Genomic DNA, 24023 nt, shown 5'->3' on the forward strand with positions numbered 1-24023 from the left:
TAACAGCGCCGCTCTTCTTCTGCCGTAACTGCTGACGAAACCGTGTCATAAAAATAATTTCGCTATTGATTAGCAAGCGAGACACTGTACCCTCTTTATTTAAGATGGGCCGAAGGAACATTATTGAAATCGATATTTCAAGTGGATTCTAAGAAGCTGAAGTCAGGAAAAACAAATGAAACATTTCAACTGCATGTAGCGCACCGTCACACCTGACCCCTGCTTCTGTCGGCCTGCTGCTGTCCCCCCTCCGTTTTCACCGCCGTCCGTTTGTCTCTGCCTTTGTGGACGCTCGGTCGTCAGTCTATGTATCAAACCCGCGGCCAGAGACACTCTAGTTATTTTTCAGCTGCAGTTTTTAAATGTTGCTCCCAGAGCTCCTTATCAGCCCCACGCTAAGAACTCTTGGGAACAATTAAACACAGGCTTTAACTCCAGCCTAACCACAGAGGTAAAAACCATCGCATAGTGCTTCCAAATGGATGTCGCTTCAAAAGAGCTATTCGGTTATCACAAGCTGTCTGCCGATCCCGAATGTATTCCCAAACTGACTCTCAGTCGCTCTGGAGCTATTGGAACGTATGACAAGCATATTTACCCAGCTTCACAAACCAGGCCCTCGTGGATTTCAAAGCCTTTTTTAAGACGCGTTTCTCTTTTTTTTTTTTTTTTATTGTCATTATTATTATTGCTGGAATTGACAGTTGAATAAATAAGTATTGTCTGTGACTTTGTTGTCATATACTGGAGATCCTCTGCAGAACAGGCAATTATATATGCTATTACAGGAATATGACTTGTTCCAGTTACAGGGAAATTAAGTTTCTCTGCAAATCTTTTTTTTTTTTTTCTTTTTCTCTCTTTTTTTCATCTGAAAAGTCTTCAGTGGTATGAGAAAAGAAATTACTCACAGCAGTTCATTTGCTATTAAATATAATCTTGAAATCATGCAAGGCTGTCCAGCAGTGGTAGCATACAAATAATTATAGATTAATTCTGTTGACTCAGAAAACAGATGATTAATTTTGAAGTCTTGATGGAAATCATACTGCTCTGGTTTGCCTCCCCTGAAAGACATTTATTATGTGCTCATATTTCCGGGATGAGGTACAGAAATTGGGGGGCTCTTAGAGGCCTGCCATGGAACTTTTTTTTTCTGTGTTCTAATGGTTTCCAAGTGTGTTGAAAAACCTTTCTAAATCATTTTTTTTCTTTCTCTTTTTTCCCCTCCCTTGTTCTAGGCGATGGAGACATTTTGATGCGCTGTCCGTGTGACCAGGGAGTCCCTAAATCCCAAACCATATAGCTTTGGAAAACCCTGGAAATACCTGGAATTCTAGGAGTATCACACCAAAGCACCTTCAGGTGCCCAGGCACCGGATCAATAGCTTTACGCTCTTCCTTCCGTTTGTGCATACATAGAAAGACTATCTGAATATTAACAATAGTCGCTGGCCGTCCATGTCCACAACAAGCGTGCTAAGGCCAAGAGGGGGCGACCTTTCTGCGTGCTGACTTCAGACACCTGAAAAGGAAACACCGTTGGAAAGGTTTCTGTGTATTGGAATCTCAGACCACAACCCTCCATCAGGTAAGGCTGTGAAGACCCCATTGCACCTGCTGCCTAGTGAGTGAGTCTTTAACAGCACTTTGAAGCTAACTTGCTCCCCACATTGTTAGTTTTTTTGGATTTGGTGTGAAGAAAAGTCTGACTGGAGTCAGAAATGCCACACCTTCTTGCCCTGTTTTTTCTTGTTGCTCTTGGATTAGAGGCTCTTAAAATGTTGGGAGTTGAATAGTTGAAATTTCCTCTTCTGGGCATTTAAGATTTGAGAATCTGGGGTCCAGATTGGTAACTCTATTGGTTTCGTCTGGCTGTTAAAGGAAGCATTTTTTTTCCATGCAGTCACAGGGTACTTTTATATTAATAATCTTCCCAGCTTGATTCACACATATCCATGACTGTAAAGAACAGACCCACGCTATTCACAGGTTTTCTGTCACATATTTTATTGCAGTCAAATTAGCCTCACAATCCTGCTGTGGGTGTGTAAACATTCATGCAATTCCTGGAAAAGGTTGAAAATCTCACTAATAGCTCACTAAATCCCCCCAAACAGCTGGTTTGATATTTAAAACAGTTTTACAATGACTAATAAGCACAAATATTGCATAAAGTTTAAAGTCTCCAGAGCAGTAATTTTGCTTCTGATGAGTTTGATTATTTTTGTTTGAAGCTAATAAAAACACCAAACTTTGTCCTACAAAATCCTGGGGTAGACTGCCGTTGTGACAGTTGTCCAGCAGACAGCCATAGACACCCTCCACAAGGACCATAAGCAGTAAAAGGCCATTGCTCCAGAAGCTGGCTTTACCCAAGCATCTTAATAGAAAGTTGAGTGGAAGGACGAACCTTTCACAGTCCTTGTGTTTGACCACTCCTAAAAACAGAGACAATGTTAGTGCCTGACCTGGGTTAAGGAGGAAAAGGGACTTGACTGTTGCTCAGTGTTCCAGTGTTCTGTTTTCAGACCAATGTTGCATTCAGATATGTTGCAGTATGTTGTAAAACAAGGTCCATAGAGGATTAGTTGGCTCTTGACTGATACACAATCCAAGCTGTTTGTGGTCCAGTGTGAATTCCACTATCCGTCATTGATGATTTGGTTAGCCATGCCATCTGCCCGGTCGGTCAACCTGGTTTAATGATCTTGGTGTCACTTTTCGGCTTGATTTGCCTTCTTAATCGCCTGACAAACCCCCCCACAGAGAATCAATCTGATATAGGGATATGGGAGACACCAGAGCCAACAATGCTGAGGAGACGCCGTCTCTTAAAGCAATCTGGGCTTCCTCAACACCTCGGTGGCACCTCGGTGCAAAGCTGTAGTGATACAGTAATTCATGAAAAGGAGCCCTGACCATCTATTGAATCCATTTTGTACATTACATGGACATACTCTTTAGTGACCTAACATTTTAGCACAAATATACAATTTACTTAATTTATTTTCTATCATTTTATAATATTCCAAATTGCTGAGTTCTAAGTAAATTTCTCTATTTCTCTGATATTTTGTGTGTGTTTGAAGGCTGTTTTTTCACCCATTTGACTGGATTCGGCATGGTGCAGTGTGGCCACAGCTATTCTGAGTCAGACGCACGCTGTTTTCTGTCTGTCTGTTGCCAAGACTGCATTCAAACCACTGTACTAAATTTGAAAGGAACTTTGTTAATAATTGTGTGTTAAAAGAAAGAAGCCTTGAAATATGGCGAGATTTTATTCTAGCCTTTGTGAAGGATGTGTTTTCTGAGAATCATAGTTTATTCGTGTAATGACAGGTTCTGTGAGATCATTTTAACAGTTTCTTTGCAAAGAAGACATTATGCCACATTAAGCAACCCCTACTTTGCTCATCTCTTCATCAGTGTAACATCCTGCTGTTCAGATTTATTGCAAAAAACATAAATGCCTTTTTTTTTTTGCGCATAGACCATAAATATCACTTGGTTGAGCGGAGGCAGTCACCATGACCCCATCAAAACGCAAAGAGAAAGGTGCACGTGGTACACATGCCAACATGTGGTTGATCATCTGGTTAATGTAAAATGAGGGTCTGTCTGCAAAACTTTATTTGTCAGACAATGTAGACATTCAAACAGAAACTGGACCTATGCAAATATATTTCAAGTTGGCATCACAATAGCACTTACAAATTATACTTTTATGAAAAAGATCACGATGCAAACAAGTGTATGTTATATTAATATCATTAATGGACGTTTAAAGTAGTGATGGGTCGATGAGGCGTCATGAAACGTTTTGACACATTGCAACTCTGTGCCGATACTGTGCCGATACTGTGTCACTGAATACTGACACCTGCTGGACCTTAAAAATCCCTACAGGCAACCTGGTTGACAGAGTTAACTGACACTGATTTGATGACCAAGTATACACAATACAATTTAAATCATTGTATGTTGCATTGTATTATTTTATATTTTCATTTGAATTAAACATATATTTGATATTTTTTTAGATACAGTCAATAAATAATGTGAAGGAGGATGCTTGTGGACTGGCTTTTTCATTTTTTTACAAATGGTTGATCGGGCGCTGTGTTTAGTTACCTGACTGATATCATCTGTTCTGAAATCGGACATGCTGAGTATGACAAAGGAAGGAAGAACTACTCAGAGTAGCAACTTTCTACTCAGTGTAGATCAGCCGTTTTTTTCTGAAACGACGCTCAGAACAAAGACGCACAGCGCAACCCGCCCAACCAAAAAAGCGTTGCAGAACCCATCCATCAGTGGTGCGCTCCGATCAGCACCTGGCGCTCACAGAGCGAGACTGTGGTACAACACCATCACACCAGAGTTGCAAAATAGTTAAAAATTAACCATTATTAACCGTTATTTTGTTTACAGTTCAGCTTGGATTTTCTTTACTGCGCAGCATAGCTCTGCTGTGCGCGCTGCTGTGCGCGAATGCACACGCGTGCAGCTTAGAGGGAACAGAAACAGTTTGGCGCGTCAGTCAGTTCGAAACAGGTGCTGTATTGGTCACGTGACCGAAACAGTTCCTGTATCGGTCACGTGACTTTTCCGTAGCAATACACACATCGACACGGGTTTCGCTCTATGAGACCGACACATGCGCCGACGCATCGGTGTTGCCGGACCCATCACTAGTTTAAAGGGTCAAAGACTTTAAAGGGGATATTTCTCATTTGCTACCACAAAAGCTGTTAGTGTATATTTGTAGGTTTATTAAAATATGTTTTAGTGCATTGGTGAGTTTGATCCCAGAACTATATTATACGTGTATCAAAAATACAAATTTTCTGATGCATAGGACCCAATTTCTGATTTAGTTTGACAGCACTTTGCTTCGTCTGCAATCAACCCCTGAACCCATTTAGACTGGATCAAATAATTCTGTTTTTGGAAAGAATACACGGGTTAATATTTCCTGCAGTGACTCAGACGGTATAAAATACCCTTCATTCAAAAGGTAAAACTGTTTGTGGATGACACAAAAAGGAGATAATTTTTCACTTGAAATGATGTCCGATAACAGGAGGAATTGTTTCATGAAATCAAGGGAGAATATTTTAACAAATGGAGAGAGAGAAAAAAAATGCAGCCCAACCAGCAGGAGATGAGTCACTTGGACTTAAGGATCTAAAGAGACTTGATCTAATAATGAGAACAAGTATAAGTAAACAAAGATTTGTTATGATTTTATTTTCAAAATATGCTAGTGTTGGTTATATATAAACTTTGAGCCCACAATAAAGAATATTTATGCATGCAGAGATGATAATGGACACGATCTGGAAAGCCTTTTCAATCAAATCTGAATTAGGACCAAACAGATCAGCTGCCTTCCAAAGAAGGGAACAATAATAAAGCAGAAGTCAGGAGTGAAAAGAGTTTCCATCTGGGGGGTGGAGGGCATCATCCCTCCAAATCTGCGTGCTGAAGGAGCCATGTTCCTCGCTCAAGGCTCCGGGGCTCCGACACTCGACCTTATTTTCACTGTTCTTCCGCAGCCAGAGTTTCTCCCTTTGTGCAAGCCTTTTCCGTTTAGAAAAAAAGACATGCATGATTTCGTACATGAAAGATGTATGTAATTGGACAGCGGTGCCCTTGGTATACATTTACAATTCTAAACAGAACCTGTAAGAAGCTGTTCCCTCTTTCTCTCAGCCTTTCTTCTTGAATTCTTTTTACTTTTTTTCTTTTTTTTTGCACACATTCAGAAACATAACATCAAAAGCTGGACCAAACGCAGGTTGATATTATTGTTATAACTCATATGAATGTACAAAATGCTCAGGACCTGCCACCTTATAGCTCATAACTCCACATTATCAGAGTGTAGCCCAGACAGTTTGTGGTAGCTTAAAGAAATACACAGTGCATTTGGATTTATACTGCAATTTCTCTTTGTAAATATTTGTGGGCTGAAACACTGAGAACAATGCATTTAGGACTGCTAATAATGTTTCTCTGACAATGAAATTTCTTTTTTAATGTAGTATAAATGGGTGCCATTAACTTTCAGTCAGGCTTGTTTTGTGCAGCAAAGAAAACAGTAGACGTAAAAGTGACGAATATCATATATAAGATTTCAGTTTAGAGATTAAGTTTCTGAGTTTGGATTAAACTACATATGTGTTGTGAGCCAAAATGTGACATTTTAGACACTATATAAAAACAAAACTACACCAAGAAAGATTTACAGTGCCTCCCAAAAGTGTAAATATTCCCTAACCTTTTCACGTTTGTTACAACACAATAATAACATTTATTGTATTAGGGTTTTATGTCATACACCAAAGTAGTGATACATGTTTTTTTTACACGTGTATATTCAGCCACCTTTATCTAATTTCTTTAAATACAGTGAAATGCAATGCAAGAAGTTACCTAAACAGAAAATTTATGCCATCTTAAACCTGGTTGTTCTGTGAGGGCCTCAGAGGTTAGTTAGAGAACATTAGTGAGAAAAAACCGACCAACAAACACATGACGGATCAGAGATAAAGATATGGAGTTATTTAAAGTAGGGTTAGCTTATAAAACAATAACCCAAGCTTTAAATGTCTCATTAAACATTGTTCAATTCATCAACCGAAATTAGAAAGTGTATGTACAACCAACAAGAACATGACCATCCACCTTGATGGAGAAGGAGACAGAGATCCATGGTATCGCTGGAAGAGCTACATGGGTCCACAGTTGGAGAGTCTCTAGAAGAGTCCATTAATCTTGTATGCCATGAATCTGACGTTAGATTGGCAAAAAAAAAATCCCATTGTGGACATAAAGTGGTAAAGATTCCCATTTGAAAATTGCCACAAGTCATTTAGGAGACACAGCAAACATGAAAGCAGTTGCTCTGGACAGATCAAACCCAAACTGAACTTTGGCTTTATATGCAAAAGGCTATGATTGGCAGAACGCTAACCTTCTGTATCACCCTGAATCAGACCGTGGCAGTGGGGATGTTCTTCAGCATGGATTGGGAAGCTAGTCCTCGTAAGAAAGCATGTAAGAGACTGTAAAAGACCTGAGACTGGGAAGTTGTCACCATCCAACAGAGTTATGATCAGTTATGATCATGTGTTGTATCAAAATCTACGTGTTAGAATGTCCCACTCAAACTCCAGATCTGAATCAAATTGACAATTAGAAAAACAAGACTTGTTTTTTCAGATTGCATTGAATCTCGCTGAGTTTGAGCTATTTTGCAAAGCAGTTTGGACACTTTTTTTCTGTTTCCAGGTGGCAAATCCGGTAGAGACATGTCCCAAAAGACCTGAAGCTGTGATTGCAGCAAAGGGATTCCACAAAGTATTGATTCAAGGAGGCTAGACACGTGCATTCCACATTTTAAGATTTTTATTTTACATTTTTATTTTTTTTTAGAACATCACGTGCTATTTTACTTTCACCTCAATATTATTAACCTCTTTATGTTAGTGTATCAAATAAAACCCCAATTAAATGTAGTTAAGTTTGCGTTTGTAACATTAAATAAACATTCAGGGGGTATTAACACTTTTGGAAGGCACTCTATTGTTTAAAATGTGAAACCTCCCAACTAAAGGGAAAAAAAAAGTCATCCTGAATGGATGCACCAGTTACAGGCTTCAGAAATAACAAAGTCCTGCGTGACATTTTTGCAGTGTTACTGACAAAATGGGTTGGAGAGGTGCAAATAAACTAAACAAGAGGATTGCAGCTTGATTGGAGCTTTCATGAGGTGAAGAAATGTGCTATTCTGCGCACACGTTTGATCCTGTCAGCTGTGAGCGAGAACATGAAGCCCCTGCTGGTCATCTGACCCGCGGGAAGGTGTGACCTTTTGGATCAGAAAAGCAGGTTTTCCCGGTGGCATGTTTGGATTTAGATTTGACAGAGGTGTGGCCGTAGCCATGTTGGATTTTAGTTAATTTCGTCTTAACGTGGTGCCATCCACACCAAGGTCAGAATTTGTGTGCATGCGCTGTCATGACCAAAGAGCTGCTGCTCTTTGCTCTCTCGTGGCAATTAATAAATAAATAAATCGACACATACACGCAAAAATGAATTTATATTGTTCACACATTTATAATGCAAACGTCTTGTGCAGCGTGAGTTGTGGTAACCGGCTGTGCTGCAGGTATCTCTAAAACACAAGGCCCCTTATTAAGATATATTTCTCGTCCTATGAGGTTTAACTTCACTTTCTGTTCATGCCTCTGCGTTTGGAACATATTCTACCATGACAGGATTTTATGGACCGCCGCAGACCTCTCGATTTTAAGATCTTCGCTAAACCTTGGGTAGTGTACCTGCCATGCAAAAGTAAACACCTGTACCGTTAACCTCCTTTACAAGTTAACACCTCAAAAAGGAAACAGCTCAACTAGGCACTTGGTTTTATTGGCTGCAGGAACACTGAAGGCTATACTGAGGGGGTCTCACCTCCACTGAAGTATTTCAAGCTCAGAGGCCAAAGCGCTTGATGGACAAGCAAAGCTCTGTGACCTCAACCCTTTCACAGCTCGCCACACACACGGAATATCAGTGGGGCTCGCCGGCAACCTGAACAAAGTTTGGAGTTCTGAGAGCTTACAGAGGTTAAACGTATCTCGGTTACAGTCAAATAAGTGGGGAGGTGGGCTACCACGCTGTCTGAAGGGTTGATCCCACAAAGCTTCAAATCAGCTGCTCTGGACTGTTTTACAACAAGCAGTTGTAATGTCTGTATTTTCTTTGCTTCCTTTTTTTTTTTTCTTTTTTAAGAAACCCACTGAGTGAATTCTAATGTGCAGGCAAGCTTCGCTGCCAAATAGATATGCACCAAAACTCCAGAAATTAGGTAGCATTAGGTCTAAAGGTATCGTTACACAGAGCTTCCTTACTTGATTTGCTGTAAGACTTATTGTATTGATGAGGACAGTGTCCCTAATTATGTCCGATTATCATTTTATTGTGATTACCTTTTTTCTTTGACATCAAATTTGTGTGTTATACTTTCAAAATCTGTTCAAAATGATGTCCCTTTTCTCCCCCATGTGTATCATTTATTATAATTTTGTTTCATGAATTATAAATCATCATTAAAATAAAACAACAACTGTTTGTTGTTGTTTGACCCAAACAACACAGATGACATCATCCATACATCAGGGTAGGATTTGGATTTGACCTCAGGGGAAAATCTTAGATCTGTACTTGCCTTCTGTGTCGCTTCCACCTGTCATCTTTCATCTCGTCGTGTTTTCCACCGCTTCTTTTTTTCTTCATTTTTTTTGGTGTGTTCTTCTTGATAACAGTAAAAAAAAAAACATAACTAAGTTTATTATGTTTCTGTGCATATGCAGTGAGCACAAAGTGATGTTTGAAGAGGCTTGGCCTCGCAGAGGTCTGGGCTTCTCCCCCTCGTCCTCTTTGGATAGGTTTACCATCAGCGGGCGCATAGCTGCTGCCTGAAGTGTTCATATGGCTCTGATTTGGGATCCCTCTGTTCCAGTGAGGCGCTCCAGAGCGCGTAAAACCCCACGGGTCTCACCCGGACACCGTGACAGCAGCTTTGAGGATTTCTCCATTATTCACCGTGTGACCGACCTGAAATGAGCATTATTTGAGGCTCTCGACTCCATTTGCCCCCCTTTTTTTTTTGTCAGTTATTGCTGCTTGAAAATAATTTTATATAATTTTAATATTAGTTTTTTTTTTTTTTTAAAAAAACACTTGAATATTGTACTCTGGTAAACTGTCAAAAGACTGTAAGGAAGAAACACTACCTTTGCATGTTTCCTTTTATTAACAACTTTTTGAATTTTATCCCCAACACCTGATCGTTGTCTGCAGCCCAATTCTTTTAAAACACATATAAATAGATGCACAAACATAGGCTTAACATTTTGGACGTTTCTTATTAAACATCCAGGTAACAATAACACACACACACACTCTTAGATTACATATATATATAGATAGATATATAATTGTCTTATTTTTAGCATGTCTGCAGAGTATATAATTAGTTATTTATTTTTCAAAAAAATTGCAATACGATAAAACTATGGTATACAGCTGAGAAAATGTCAGGGGACTGTATGCTAAGGTTATTGCATATTTTTAATTGTTAGATTTCTATTTTCATATTTGGGTATGGTATATAGTGGTACCTTTCAACATTGTTAATATTATTATTATTATTGTTATTATTATTATTACTATTATTATTATTATTATTAGTAGTAGTAGTAGTAGTAGTAGTAGTATTATTAGTATTATTATTAATAATTATTATTATTACTACTACTGTTAATAATATTAATATTTTTTGAGAATACAAGACCCTTCTATGTATCTTAACCATGCACTCTCACACACACACGCACACACACACACGCACGGGCACGAGTTACAAAGACAGCATACTCGCGCGCGCATGCGCGCTCACACACACACACACACACACACACACACACACACACACACACACACGGAGAGCGAGAGAAAGAAAAAAAGGCTGGGTTCAGACAGACAGGGGGAGACAGACAGACAGTCACGTTTGAGGCTGTCTTTACGTGCGTTTTTAATGTTTATTCGCGCTAATCGCAGTGATCACGATGAAACAATTTCCACAATCAGCTAAAGACAGCAAAAACATCAACGATATTCTCTAAATATTGACAGAAGAATTAGGATTTAACACATCTATTTTCCGGAGGTGCAGGCGAAAAAAAGAAAAATCAGACGTCAAATGTGTTTTTTGAATAATGCATAGGATCTTTAATAAGGTAGTACTGGCAGGGCGAGTAAATGCATGAGAGAGGAGAATTGATATGACTTCTTGTTTCTCATGTAAATGAAGCTGACCGACCAGACGTCCGGTCCACACTTATTCTGTTCTAAACTCAAAAATAAAAAACACCAGCGGCGCTGGGCAGTTTTTTTTCTTCTTATTTTTCTCTTTTTTTTTTCTTTTTACTCTTTTTCTTTTTTTCCCCTTTTTTTGCAGCTCAAGCTGAATTCACAAATCTGGTGTAGTTTTGCCCATGTGAGATGATGTTTAGCTTATGATTTCTATGGCCTCTACAAAACAATTCCCCATCTTTATGACAAAATTGTGAGTCTTCAAGAAATAAAAAAAAAAAAAACAACAACAATCAGACGATGTGTCGCCTTTGAGGAGAATTTTATTCTTAATATTTAATTTCAACAATATTTAGCAAAGTTAACATCAACATCAAATTGCAACTGCACAGGCTGGGAATAGATGAAGTCATAAAACGAAACAGAGGTATTTCATTCACATATATGAGAAATAGGCAAACAAATCATAACTCAAACAGTTTAGAAAAAATATGAACAGCTGAAGGTAATTAAAAAAAACAGAAGAGGCTGTGCATCTGTAACAAACACCTATATGAGCGAATGATTGAAGAGGTTCAATGTAACATGCAGTGTAAAAATATCAATGCAGAAAACGCAAAAAATTAATAAAATAAAAGATGAATAAAAAACATTCCCAACACTGATCCACACAGAGAGGCTTTCTGTTAACCAACCACCTGAATATAAATTCAAGAAAAAAAAACAAATGTTAGAATGGTGCTTGAGAGAGAAGATTGAAGAATTAACAGGGAAAACTCCGGTTTATTAAAGACATGTGTCCTCTGTCCTAGAGGAACCGGTTTAAAGCTTGATACTTGAAGGTGCATCACCAAACATAAATTTCTAATATTCTATGAAAGTTTATTTTAAAAAAACATAGATCAGAAAACATCCTAATAGAATATTTTCTTTCCTTTGTATTTCTGCGTCGGCGGATGTCTGGAGTCTGTCCGGCTCATATAGGTCAAGTTCAACTTTGATCTCTAAGCTGGACGTTTGTCACTTCTCAGGACGACACAAAACAAACGTGCTCTTTACTCATTATATCAGTTTTAGACACTTTATTTTTTTTTTTTTACTATGCCAAACCTTTCAGAATAAATGCGAATTTAAAAAGCACTTAACTCCCAAAAACGATCGCCTCTTTTTCTCCGGTTATCTGAGTAACCCGAAAGCTGTGTAAGGTGCGTTCAGAGGCGGTTTAAAGCACAGCGCAGCGTTGGACAGAGAGGCAAAGGTGCGCTCTGGCAGAGACCAGTTGGTCCGCAGGCGCCTGGTGGCTGGGAGGCAGTTGATGCTCTGCTTGATCCCAGTGGTCAGGCTGAACATAAGAGGGCGCTCCCATTGCACCTGGCTGTGCTGCCCTATCCACCCCAGACACAGGGAGAGCCGGACGCCGTACTCCCATGTGTGATGTGGGGGTAAACAGGGCTGTCTGAACTGCTTTATACTGTAGAAAATGCTGTTTCTAACAGAAAATGGAGATCAAATCAGTAAGGAAGTACGAGCATCTTAAACTTGAAGATGTTTAAGTAATAATTACTACCTTTATCAAAAAAGAAGACCGTCAAAACCGTTCTGTATATATATATATATATATATATATATATATATATTTCTGTGTATGTGTGTGATTTTATTTACAAAATCAGGTGCAGAGTTCTCATTCGCTCCTAATTTAAATATTTTCAGAGCACGATCTCACTCACTATGTATTCTTTGGAAAACTATGATGCCCTTTTCATCTCTGTTTACCTCAGCCTGAACATACAACTCACACCGTGCACTCCTTAGTATTAGAGCCTCCGAACATCTTAAATCCCCCCCCCCCCCTCCAAATCCTTCGAAATATATTAGTCGGTATCTCTTTATAAAGTTATATGACTTTTTCTCGAACGCAGCTTTTATCTTTAAATACTTTCACCCCTGCTCATTTCCTCTGTTTCCTTTTGTGCTTTGTCTGGGATTGCGCGCGCTCGTGCACACTCACCCACGCTCGCGGGCGCGCGCCCGCTGCCCTCTGCAGCGAATAACTTGTGATTCAATTTGAAGACATTAAAATAAATGTTTCTGACGAGTCGTGCGCGCGCCTCTGCTTGCAATGGACGACCCCCCCGTCTCTTTGAGCAGTCATTACGCGGGGCTCTGGGCCCCTCCGTCTCAAGGCGGTGTTTTTGTTTCTGGCAGCTCTGGTGATGGTCAACCACTTCCACGCGCCCTGCCATCCACGCAGCACTTTGCATTTCAAGCCACTCTTGGCTTTCTTTGTCACATCCACGGGCTGTCATAGCCACAGGTTGCGTTGAATTTGCAATGCCACTCATCGATGCATGCCTATTGAGGCTGGCACGTGGACAGTTATCCTTCCCACTGAGAGGCGCAATTGAATGCTGGCAACACAAAAGCCCCAGACCCTGTCAGCTCCCCCCTTTTTTCTCTTTTCACTCAAGCATAGGCCCTAAAAGCATGAAGGCCTCCGTCTGGCAGCTCCCCTCTTTTTATTTAGCCCGCACCGTGCTCAATATGGCCACTGATGGAGTAATGTCAATCAGGCCTTTGCATTAATTTGTAAACTGAAGTTTGCATTGTTGCAGGCGTTTGGGGGCGAGCGACTGGCTGAAAGCTGCTACCATGCACGCCTCAAATTACACCAGACTCTTTTATTATCTGGTAGCCCCCTTTAACTCCTCTCGCACGCTATTTTCAACCTATTCATTTTTACAATCTCCTTCTTCCCGAGAGAGCAGACGCGTCGCAAATCCTCGAGATTCCTGCTGTCTGCCTCTCACACATGCGGCGAGGGGGGGAAATGCCAGCAGTTTGGAGCGGTTTATTTATTTATTTATCTTTGTTTTATTCCTAAGTGTGTGTGTGTGTGTGGAGGGGGGGGGGGGGGGGGAGATCCTATACAGCAGATGCTGCATTACTTAAAAACAGGTATCAGTGCATGCAGCTGCTTGTGGACTGCCGAGGAAATGCCGTGTTACAGCACACCATATATTTTAGCAGCAGGGAGAGAGGGGAGAGGACAGTGAGGGAGGGAGAGAGGGAAAGGGGGGGGGGGGGAAGACTGGATCCCGGCCATATAGGCTACAATGTAAGAAGTTTGAGGCTCTTCAAAGGAATATGTGCTATTGGAATCTGTGGAAACACCGACGCGTACCGTGGGGGGAGGAGGAGGAGGGGGGGGGGGGGGGTCATAACCTATCTAACCTTTAAGTCAAAGGGCCTTGGAGAACATAAAATATAGTCTATTTATTTCATCAGCCATCCTTCTCAAACCGAACATCACGAAAGTCTTGAACCGTGACAACTCGGCGCGGCTTTAAAATAAAAACACACCGGTATGAATTTCTATCCGGCACACATACGAAATAAAACCCAAAAAAAAAAAAAACACCACACACATTAGGTAGTTTTCTTAATCCGGTTATGACATCTTCAGCAGTCGGATTATTATTATTTTTTTTATAAGGTTCGTAGACCGGTCAAGCAAGATGTGTCAATGTATTTCCTTTATCTATTAACTCTGCATCGGAATTCGGCGCGTTGACGTGGACTTAACAGATCCGCGTTGTTTCAATCAGCAGAAGGCGTTCGGTGAAAGCTGCTGCTTGTGTTCGCAGCAACTTGGGCTCTGCGCTGAGCGCTGTTTGCATAGAAAGTGTGTATAACTGAGACAGAGAGGGATTGTCCACGTCCTCACAGAACCAACAATACAATTCTGATAAAAAAAAAAAAAGGAGCAATGAGAGACTCAGATGTTGCACTATCACTACAATGTTTTCACTCAGCAGGGGTGGGGGATACATATCCTTCTACAGAGTTATGTTGTATTTAAAAAAAAAAGTAGAAGAAAAAAGTTCAAAAACTGTGTGTTTACCTGAGTTCTGATCACCTTTTAATGAGATGTCAGATGAATGTGGGCACTAGAATAAAGAGTCTATAACAAAAATCAAAAAACATGCAGCGAGGACCTGAAGGAACGCGCTGATCAGTCTGAGTCACGCAGTTTGTACCCTTTCTTGTTGTTATTTGCGTGAACCCACTCATATATATCGACAACGTGTTCCCACAAGTTTGGTAACAGATGTTACAATGGCACGCTGGTTCATCACACCTCCACTCACAGGTCTTTCACTGGGGTTCTTGGTAAGGACAGATCTACTCGTATTTTGCAGCTATTTCTACCCTCGCCTTGTTAATTCTGATTTGAAACATGAACACGTGTATACAGCATATATTGAAGCTTAAACAGGCATTTCTAAAAAAAAATAATAATAATAAAACATGAAGTTACAGTCCTGCTGTGCAAAGGCAAGCAGCTATTATGATTTCCCCCAATTTGACTGAAAGGAAATATTTAAAATTGTCCTGCTTTTCGTAGGATATGTAACATATTTCTTCCATATTTTAGGCGCTATAAAGCAACATAAATCCCTGCGTGTACTGTGAGCTGGGAGCAAAAGGTACATGAAACATGCTTCTAACATCACCTTAGAAAACGTGTCAAATTCTTAATTTTCAAGGGTAAATTTCATAATTGTAAATTAAGGCGATAAGAGCTTGGATTTTTGGCTTTTTGTTACTTCTAAATCAATAAAAATCTATAGTTTATGTTTAATATTTGAAACAGCCATTGATCTGAGTTGTATTTCCTGTTCTTTATTATGAAGCCTTATTCTGAACAGGGGAAAAAAATATATTTTTGAATTTTCCCGACTGCATCACCCAGGTGATGAACTTTTATCAAAGTTAAAACACCGAAGCTGCGCCGTCAGGACAACTTCATATTAATTTTCTGCTCCGGGACTGGAGGTATTTACTCTTAATGCTTAAAATATATATTTACCGGTCCAAATGCACAGTTAGCCGTGATAATATGCAGGTGCCACTGTATTTACGATAAGCTCTGGTCTTTGCAGATTACAACAGCAGCCCTTGCACCGCGCCAGCTCATGTGTTGCTGCTACTGTACAGTTCTGCGTAAAGGAAACGCTTTAAACACGCTTTTAATGTTCGCAAAATTGTTTTTTACAATGCCCACAATCGGTCATTTGCATGGTTTTATGCAGTACGGATTGCCGAGATCTAGAACTTTACATGTCACTCTTGTACATATATATAAAAAACTCTTTATGATTTTTAATAAGTTGTTAAAACTCGTCGAAAAACACGAACCAGCCTCTAGTTTTGAAGCGACAAAAAAAAGCCGGAAACTCTAAATTGCTGGAATAAAAAAATAAAGCTGTGTCGCTTTTGTGCTGAATCTGCATACATTGTATTTATTTTTCCAACAAGCAAAACAAAAACGCTTTAAAAAGTGTGGAAAAAGCAAAGGAAAGAGAGAAGAAGAAGAAAAAAACGTGCGCCCTGTGGCGTCGGTGTTGCGGCTTGCCCGCTCCCGCATTAACTTTCACTGTCTTCCGTCTAATCAAACTCTTACTTTCCGCTGTTCGTAATTCCATATTTTCAATTCCTGATCATTACTTTCCTCTTTTTCTACTTGTATCTATCCATCCATCCCTCCCTCCCTCCTCTATCTCCCTCCCTCCCTCTCTCTCCCTCCCGAGCCTCTCTCCTTTGCTGAATCTTATTGATCCAGAAGGCGGCTAATTAGCCCTTCCCTTCGTGCCTGTGTAATGAAGCACATGCGCACTGAATTAATCACAGCCATTTTTTGCAGGAAACTAATTAGCAGGAATAAAGATCCAAAGAGTTTTTTCTTTTCAATCATCAGATCTCACTTTCACCTCTTCCTCGCTCCCTCTAACACAAGACTCATCGCCTGCTTTGCATCCAAATTATTTTTATATCGCCTTTAACAACTAATAGTAGCCTACCTACTTCGGTTTTTTACGCTCCGCAACAACAATGATCTTTCTTTTGCCACCCTAAGCGCAAACTGACCAAAAGGAGACTGCCTTGATGGGATCTTTAGCTAAATCATCTCAATACTGGATTAAAAAGCGAGGATCACAAAGCGGCAGCGAGAAATTGTAAGTTTCAACTTTGCGTTTATCTCTTTTTTCCTCTTCTTGTTTCCACGATCCTATTCTCTCGCTGTGTGACTTATCTGAACCACTCTCTGTCTGGTCGTGGGTTTACCCTCTGGCGGACCCGGCTCTATTCTCGCTTTTTTAAGAGAGATGACCGGCGATCACAAGTTCATTTTCATGCAAGATAGTTTGGTTTTATTCTCCCTTTTTTTTGTAGAGAATCCGTATCGTTACCTGTGTTTACATGAGCGTTCCCGTCCTCTCCTCCTCTCATGAGCGGCAGATAAGAAACGGGCAAGAACAGCGATCCACTCCGGAGCAGTTGATCGTAGAAAAAACACGGTTTTAAAAACAGATTCGCGTGTTTTTTCGGAGGTGGAACCGGGGGGAAAGGGACGTGGAGGGCTAATGGTTGTTGAGAGACGTGTTTTAAAGCACAAATGCAACGAGGAGGGGGGTAAAAAGCTGTGCAGAGCGGACGAGGGGCAGCGGCAGCTCCACACGAGCGCAGCCCAGGGAAGGAGCTCCAAGTCCAGCCTGTGGGTCCGTGGGCGTCCGGGGGGAAAATCATCTCTCGCTTTCTGCTCTGTTTTTGTTTTGGGTGTTTGTTTGTTTGTTTTTTTCGGAACGGATTGGACACTTTCCACATCCGGAGAGTTTCGCCACCGTCGTTTTCTAATAAAATCCTCTTCTTGCTGAGGACAGTTTCTTCTCCGACAAACGTCTCTTGTGTGAAATGTGCTATCCCTCCGCCCTGCCTCAGCTCCGTCAGCCGCACACTTTCCCCCACTATTCCCCAACACTTTGTCCGTGTTCTAGTCCCCCTTTTTTTTTTCTATTTTGAAACAGAGGTTTGCCTCCTTTCGGGGATGTTTTTCACTCGATTCTCGCTCATTCACTGACGAAGTCACATGCGGATCGATTGACAAGCGTGTGTGTGTGTGCGTGCGTGCGTGCGTGCGTGCGTGCGCGAGGGGGGCTCGGCGTTGAGTTGGATGTGGTTGTTGGTGCTGTTGCTGATGGGGTTGGGAGAATAAAACGGAGCACCGGGTCTCGGTGCGTGACGGGGTGCGGGATCAGGACGACGACCCCGCACACGGAGAGAGCCTGCGAGTGGGAGCTGGCGTGGCGAGGGATCAGACATGTGGGTTCAGGGAAGAGACAGGGAGGCTGGCTCTGCTATACCCGGCTGCCGAGTCTGACTTTTCGAGAGAACATTTTTTTCCCCCCCACACCTCTTCCTCCTGGAAAGAAAACAAAACACCGACTGCCCGTATGCATCTGACCTTAGGATGTTCTAACTAATGCAAATTTGCCACCGGAAACTTTGGATGGAGGTCCAGGCTGCATCCGCGGGGTCGCTTTTAGTCAGAGCATCAGGATGTAGGAAATAAATATATGACAAAATGCGCTAAATCAGACCGATTGCAATGATAACAATAACAATAATAATAAGCAGCAACGCGAAATGGGCCTTTTTTGGCTGTAACCTTAAAAAAAAATCAGAGAAAAAAGTAATTAAAATGAAAAAAAAGAGCGTATTTTTTGTAATGAGAGGTCGAAATAGATTCAGATTTCCTTTAGTAGAAAAAAAAATAAGCTAACACGTCGAGTGTTCTTAGTTTTTGCCAGATAAATACGAGAGGGGGGAAAAAATGGGGGAAATGTTTTGCGATGAGCAGAGACTAGGATATGTGCACTGCTGAGGGGGAGTGGGGCGGTGGTGGCAGTTGTGAGTGTGTTTGTGGGGAGTACGAGGGTTCTGGGTTGGGTGGGTGGGTGGGTGGGGGGGCTTAGGTCAGACAGCAAGAAACAGAGGGGAACAGGGGTCATGGAGTGAGTGCAGAGATAAAAAAAAAAGAAAGAAAGAGAGGAAACCCCCTAGCAAACAGCCCAGAGGATAATGGGGAGAGAGTTGGGTCTGGCTGGTAGAAAAAAAAAAAAAAGGCTGATCTGAATTGTTGTTGGGGTCTGATATTTGTCTTTTTGAGCCGGGGTGTACCGCGACTCAAAAACGGGGTCTCACTGCTGTCAGCATTTGCTAGGATTAAGGCTTTTGCTTTATTTAAAAACGAGGGAATCAAAAATGGACCGGCTTTAATAAAATTAATCGCCAAGCGGGGCGAGAAACTCCATCCACAGAGGAGGGGAGGGGCGGGGAAGGGAGGGCTGATAGGGTGGGAGAGCAGAGAGGTCAGATAGCCATGGGCCATAGAGGAAGAGGTCAGGTAAACAGATCCCTACTTTTCATACAGGAGACAGCAGCGTAAGGAAAACAAGAAATGGGCGTTCTTTAGAAATATTTAGCAGTACTTACGATTGCATTAGTTCTCATAATTTAGCTCTGTCTCTTCTTCTTTTTTTTTTTTTTTTTGGAGAGGGGGGGTTTCTTACACAGAACAGCTTTATTGCCTGCAGAGGTGACTTCGGATTGCTGTGATGAAAAACTTATAGATGCTCTGTAGGACCGGAAGGCTGCTTTGCCAAAAAAACACACACCAATAATCTCCCTTCCTGCACCGTTTGACAGTAAAACACTCCTCTCCTCCTCCTCCTCCTCCTCCTCTCCCTCTTCTGTTACAAAACAAAGACAGCAGAAAATGTTTACTGTCATTGCACCTGCCTGCCCCCCCATCCCTTTCCGTCTTTCCTCTTTCCCATTCCCATATTTATGTTTAATTATACCAGTTCCAGGAAAAGGTATGGGAATGTCACAGGCTTTATTTCTCTCTTTTTTTTTTCCATGTATTCCCTTTTCACGAAATTCAGTCAGGTGTTTGGTGTTGGTGGCTGTAGCTCACATATCCTCAACTCTGACTCCTTTTCCAATCAGAGAGTGATGGTTTTAATAGATAAAAAATATATGTATAAATTTGTTTTTTAATTATCACTTTTTGTTTTATTTTATTCACATTTTATTAACGTTTTCTTCGTCACATTTAAAAAAAATATTTAAAAATATTTTGGGAGATTTTATTTTGAGATAAAAAAAGAGAAGAAATTAATGAATTCTACCTCATTTTGGTTAATTTAGTAGTGCATTTCATTTATTTATATGCATTTGTGATTGGAGATAGCTCACAGTTATAAACATACACAGTGTAAATTAGATGTCAGGAAATGCTTTAATTTGATCTAAATGATTAGAGGAGCTATGTTTGCAGCTTTTGTGCTCTGCGTTCAGCAGCATGCACCCAAGAGCAGACGTGACGTGTTGTCATTGCTTTTTTTGCGGGGAGAAACAAGGGTTATGGTGTTGACGTTAGACGGTTGCAGTTTTCAGCGCGGGGACGTCCAGTAGCCACCGATTCCGCGCCGTCCACCGTTTGCACTTGACCCACGTCTGTGGCAACGTTTGATGAGAGGTATGTTGGGAAAAATCAGGTGCCATTTGTCTGCAGGAGTGGGAACAGAGCGTCCAGCAGTTGGGTAAAGGAGATAAAAGAGGGGGGGGGGGAGCCGCAGTCGTCACGGATTGGCTTGCTTTATGGTTTGGCGTGAGGCGGAGGTGGGTTGTGGGGGGTAACACGGAGAAAAGCAGAGACAGCGCCTCTGGCTGTCATAACCCCTTCGCCTCCACACCCCCGGTGCGCCTCGTTCTCCCTATCTTATTCTTGGCATCTCTGCAGATTTCCCCGTCCTTAACGCCCACCTTTTCCATGTGGCACTGTGGGGGGAAATCGGTGCCGCGTCTTCGGTCAGAGGGAGCCCTCTTTGGGTGAGGAGCTGGCTGGGAGCATACATGGAGGATTCAGCACTGAGGCAGTGTTATGCTTAGGAAAAAAAAAAAAACTGCATGTAGATATGCACACACAAGAAGTGTTTTATTTTCCACCAGTGTAACACGATTATTATCATTCACTATTTAGCTTTACAATTTATTTCCATTTCCCCTAAACAATCGCAGGTCATTTCCAATTAATTTCCCTCTTCCGAGACGGCTTCATAAATATGTCTGCGATTGTGCCGGAGTGTGTGTTCTCTGAAACCAGAAAGCAACACCAGGAGTCTTGTCTCCACCATTAACCGCATGAATGTTTAGATGAGTGCGGCTGACAGACACGGATGAAGGGCTTCTCGTCTGATGTGTGCTTTTTCGATACGACCGATTCTTCCAGTCATGCTGCAGCCAAGTCCAGCAAATGCTCGTCATGGCTCCCAGAAAGGGTTCAAGCTGCTGGGGGCGTGGCGGTGGTCCTGGCTCAACACTGAGTGGGAAGGATGCGATGGGCAGGTGTGTGTGTGTGTGTGTGTGTGTGTGTGTGTGTGTGTGTGTGTGTGTGTGTGTGTGTGTGTATGTGGAGGCATGCTTACAGTGTGAACGAATCCTCTACCTGATCCTTAATCCCAGCAGTCCAGAGTGTCCTCTTGATCCACAGAGAGCAACCCCCCCCCCTCCTTCTCAAAAATTCCCCCTCCTGTTCCCTTTACAGTTTCTCTTTTTTTTTTCCTTCTCACTGTCGAATGTTTTATCTTTCTGAAGTGAAGTTGGCGGGGTTTCTTGTGGTTTGCTTTTTCACAACACGTTATCGTGTTAACAATCTTGGTTAAATCATTGTGGTCGACTAGATTTATGACTGAGAAGATGCGCATGTGTCACAGCCTGTGTGTGTGTGTGTGTGTGTGTGTGTCTGTTGCAACGTCCGGATTTATTTATATGGAAGCATCCTAAATAAATCCAATTTTATTTTTACCTATGTATAGGTCATAGTTTTGGTTTTAATCAACATTTTGACAATTTAACAGAGAAAAGCTAAATTTAAGTGTCTCGCAGCAACATTGTTCTGATTGTCTACTAGTCATAATGAGAAGAGCAGCTTAAGCATAAAAGCAAACTGCGGTTCCTTTTCTCCACTTCACTCTTGGATACAGTCGAGGCGACAGAACGTGGCTGAATGATGTGTGAAATATTTATTTTCATTTTATTTATTTTTTTCAAACAAAGAATTGAAGCACTCGCAGTGACAGAAGCAGCTTAAAATGCGCTCATCTGTCCTTGAGTTGAATGTTATTTCTGTAATAAATGTGTTAGTTTGCTAGCAAACCAGGCTTTTTTTGTTAGATACTGCTACTATAACATTGATAAACAGTTTATTTTTCTGTGCTGCTGCACGTGAGTCAGAGGCCTGCGTGATGCATGCCTATCCGTGACTGGCAGTTTTGTAAAAGTGTGTGAGCGTGTGTGTGTGTGTGTGTGTGTGTGTGTGTGTGTCGGGGTAGAGCAGGGTTGCTGACTCCATCCTGTTCGAAGCAGCAGGAGCAGCAGCAGCAGCAGCAGCAGCAGCTAGCTCTCATGTTTAGGGATGTGTCTGCAGAAGCTACATATGCCCACACGCGGGCCAGGCGGGGATGACAGCGAGGACTCTGAGGGCTTCAAAATTGAAATGGAGCTGCACCCCGGCCACCATCCCACCCCCCGCCCCCACGCTGCTCCTCATAAGCCCACCCTTCTTTCTGGACCCTGGAGGCCAACATTCCACCCTCCGCGCTGGCGCTTATCATCACAAAGGACAGAATGCATAAAACATGGAGGACGCTTAGACAGAGGCTGCCCAGGTCGCCTTTTTCTCCCTACGCCGAGCCGCGAAACAATGTGCAGGCCCCTCTGGCCTGTGACTCTGACGACACACACGCCATCTTTTTTGTCCTCCCCCTGTTTCTTTGTCATGCTCTTCCTCTTCCTCTGTGTTACTGTGCTCTGTGGAGTGATAACTGCCCTCGCATTGTTTATCTGTGTCTGTGAAATCTCCATTGTGTAACCAAAGTGTAAGTGTGCGCGAGCGGCGCCCTGTTTGAGGGACTGACAGCTTTAACAAATTGTCGCTGCCTCATTGGCGCTACTCCTGCTTTCATGCTTCATATCATATATATCTTTATGGATTTTAAAATCCATTTGGATTTTTGGAAAAATAAAGTATTTTTCATTTGAGACACAAAAGTCCAACTGACTAAATGAAAAAAAAATGTTGAAGAAAATAGAAAATGGTTTGAAGAAGGCAAAGGTCATTATGGTCTGATCCTTCGGGCTTTTTAAATCATATCTATAACATTTAAATGTTGAAATTTTTGGCGGGTCACCCAGTGATGCAACGTCATTGTGTGTGCATGCATCGTGTGTGTGTTAGTATATATATGTGTGTGTTCACAATTAGACTCTGTCTTTCAGGTGTCAATGTTTAAAAGAGCTCTTAAAAATAGTAATAATATTTTATTTGCTGTAGTAATATTTCTCCTATGTTACAACTTGTGCATGCTTATCATTTACTATATATATATATATATATATATATATATATATATATATATATATATATATATATATATATATATATATATATATCTTTGCCTATCTTGGGATAGGTTGTTGTTGTTTTTTTATTTTCGTTATTCATGTCAGAGCTCAGTTTTGACTTCAGATTTGCCAGTTTCCACTTGTCTATGCGATTTTGGCCGTGATGGTTCAGTATCACTCGATCTTTGCGTGTCTGATGGGGCCACGGCTGCAGGAATGCACTGCTGGGGATGTGCTGGACCCCAGCAGGCCCTGTGGCACTTCCTCTCTGTGTACCTCACAGCTTATCCTCCCCAGGGTTATAGAGAGAAGAAAAGAAAAGAGCGATGGCAGGAGCACTCCTTCTCCTTCTCACACACCCTCTTCCCCATTTTTTTTTTTTCTTAAACACACGCACACAAATCTTAACAAAAAGAGTAATTCACTTGCAAATGTGTAGTACCCTGTTTGAGGAGAGAAAAGGCGAGAGGGAGGGGCACATATGGGAGAGATGGCGAGAGGAAGGCTGCGGCGTGTTTTGGTGTGAATCAGGGCTTAGGTGCAGCTACTGTTTCTAGCCTGGTCAGGAAAACCAACTGATCTGCACTAATTATTTCCAGATCATGTAAATATTTTTGTTAAATTATTTCGACTTTGTAAGAATAAGCAGCTATAGTTATGTGTCCCTCGGAGCTGCTGTAATACGGCAGGTAGACGCTGCAGGACGGGGGCTGTCGCTCCACTATCTTCCCCTGAGGCGTCTGATGCTGTTGGCTCGATGTCGTAGGCCACTGATCTGCCAGCAGCGAAGGGGTTAAGAAGCAAGGATAGCCCTCTTTTGT

At 41.6% G+C, this 24023-nt stretch overlaps 1 protein-coding gene across 7 annotated transcripts in view; it reads left to right on the plus strand.

Moving 5' to 3' along the window:
* zfhx3 (zinc finger homeobox 3) overlaps positions 1-24023 on the plus strand; it is a 357317-nt gene that overhangs the window by 188507 nt on the left and 144787 nt on the right. For 5 of the 7 annotated variants that reach the window (XM_036136359.1, XM_036136362.1, XM_036136360.1 and 2 more), the window contains one exon: positions 1242-1591. The gene's annotated coding sequence lies outside the window, so the exon portion shown is untranslated. Of the gene's footprint in view, positions 1-1241; positions 1592-16827; positions 16911-24023 lie in introns of those variants that run through there. The other 2 variants (XM_012882421.3, XM_012882422.3) reach the window with 2 other exon arrangements.

Source organism: Fundulus heteroclitus, chromosome 4 (genome assembly GCF_011125445.2).
Source record: "Fundulus heteroclitus isolate FHET01 chromosome 4, MU-UCD_Fhet_4.1, whole genome shotgun sequence".
Classification (NCBI taxonomy): Eukaryota; Metazoa; Chordata; class Actinopteri; order Cyprinodontiformes; family Fundulidae; genus Fundulus; species Fundulus heteroclitus.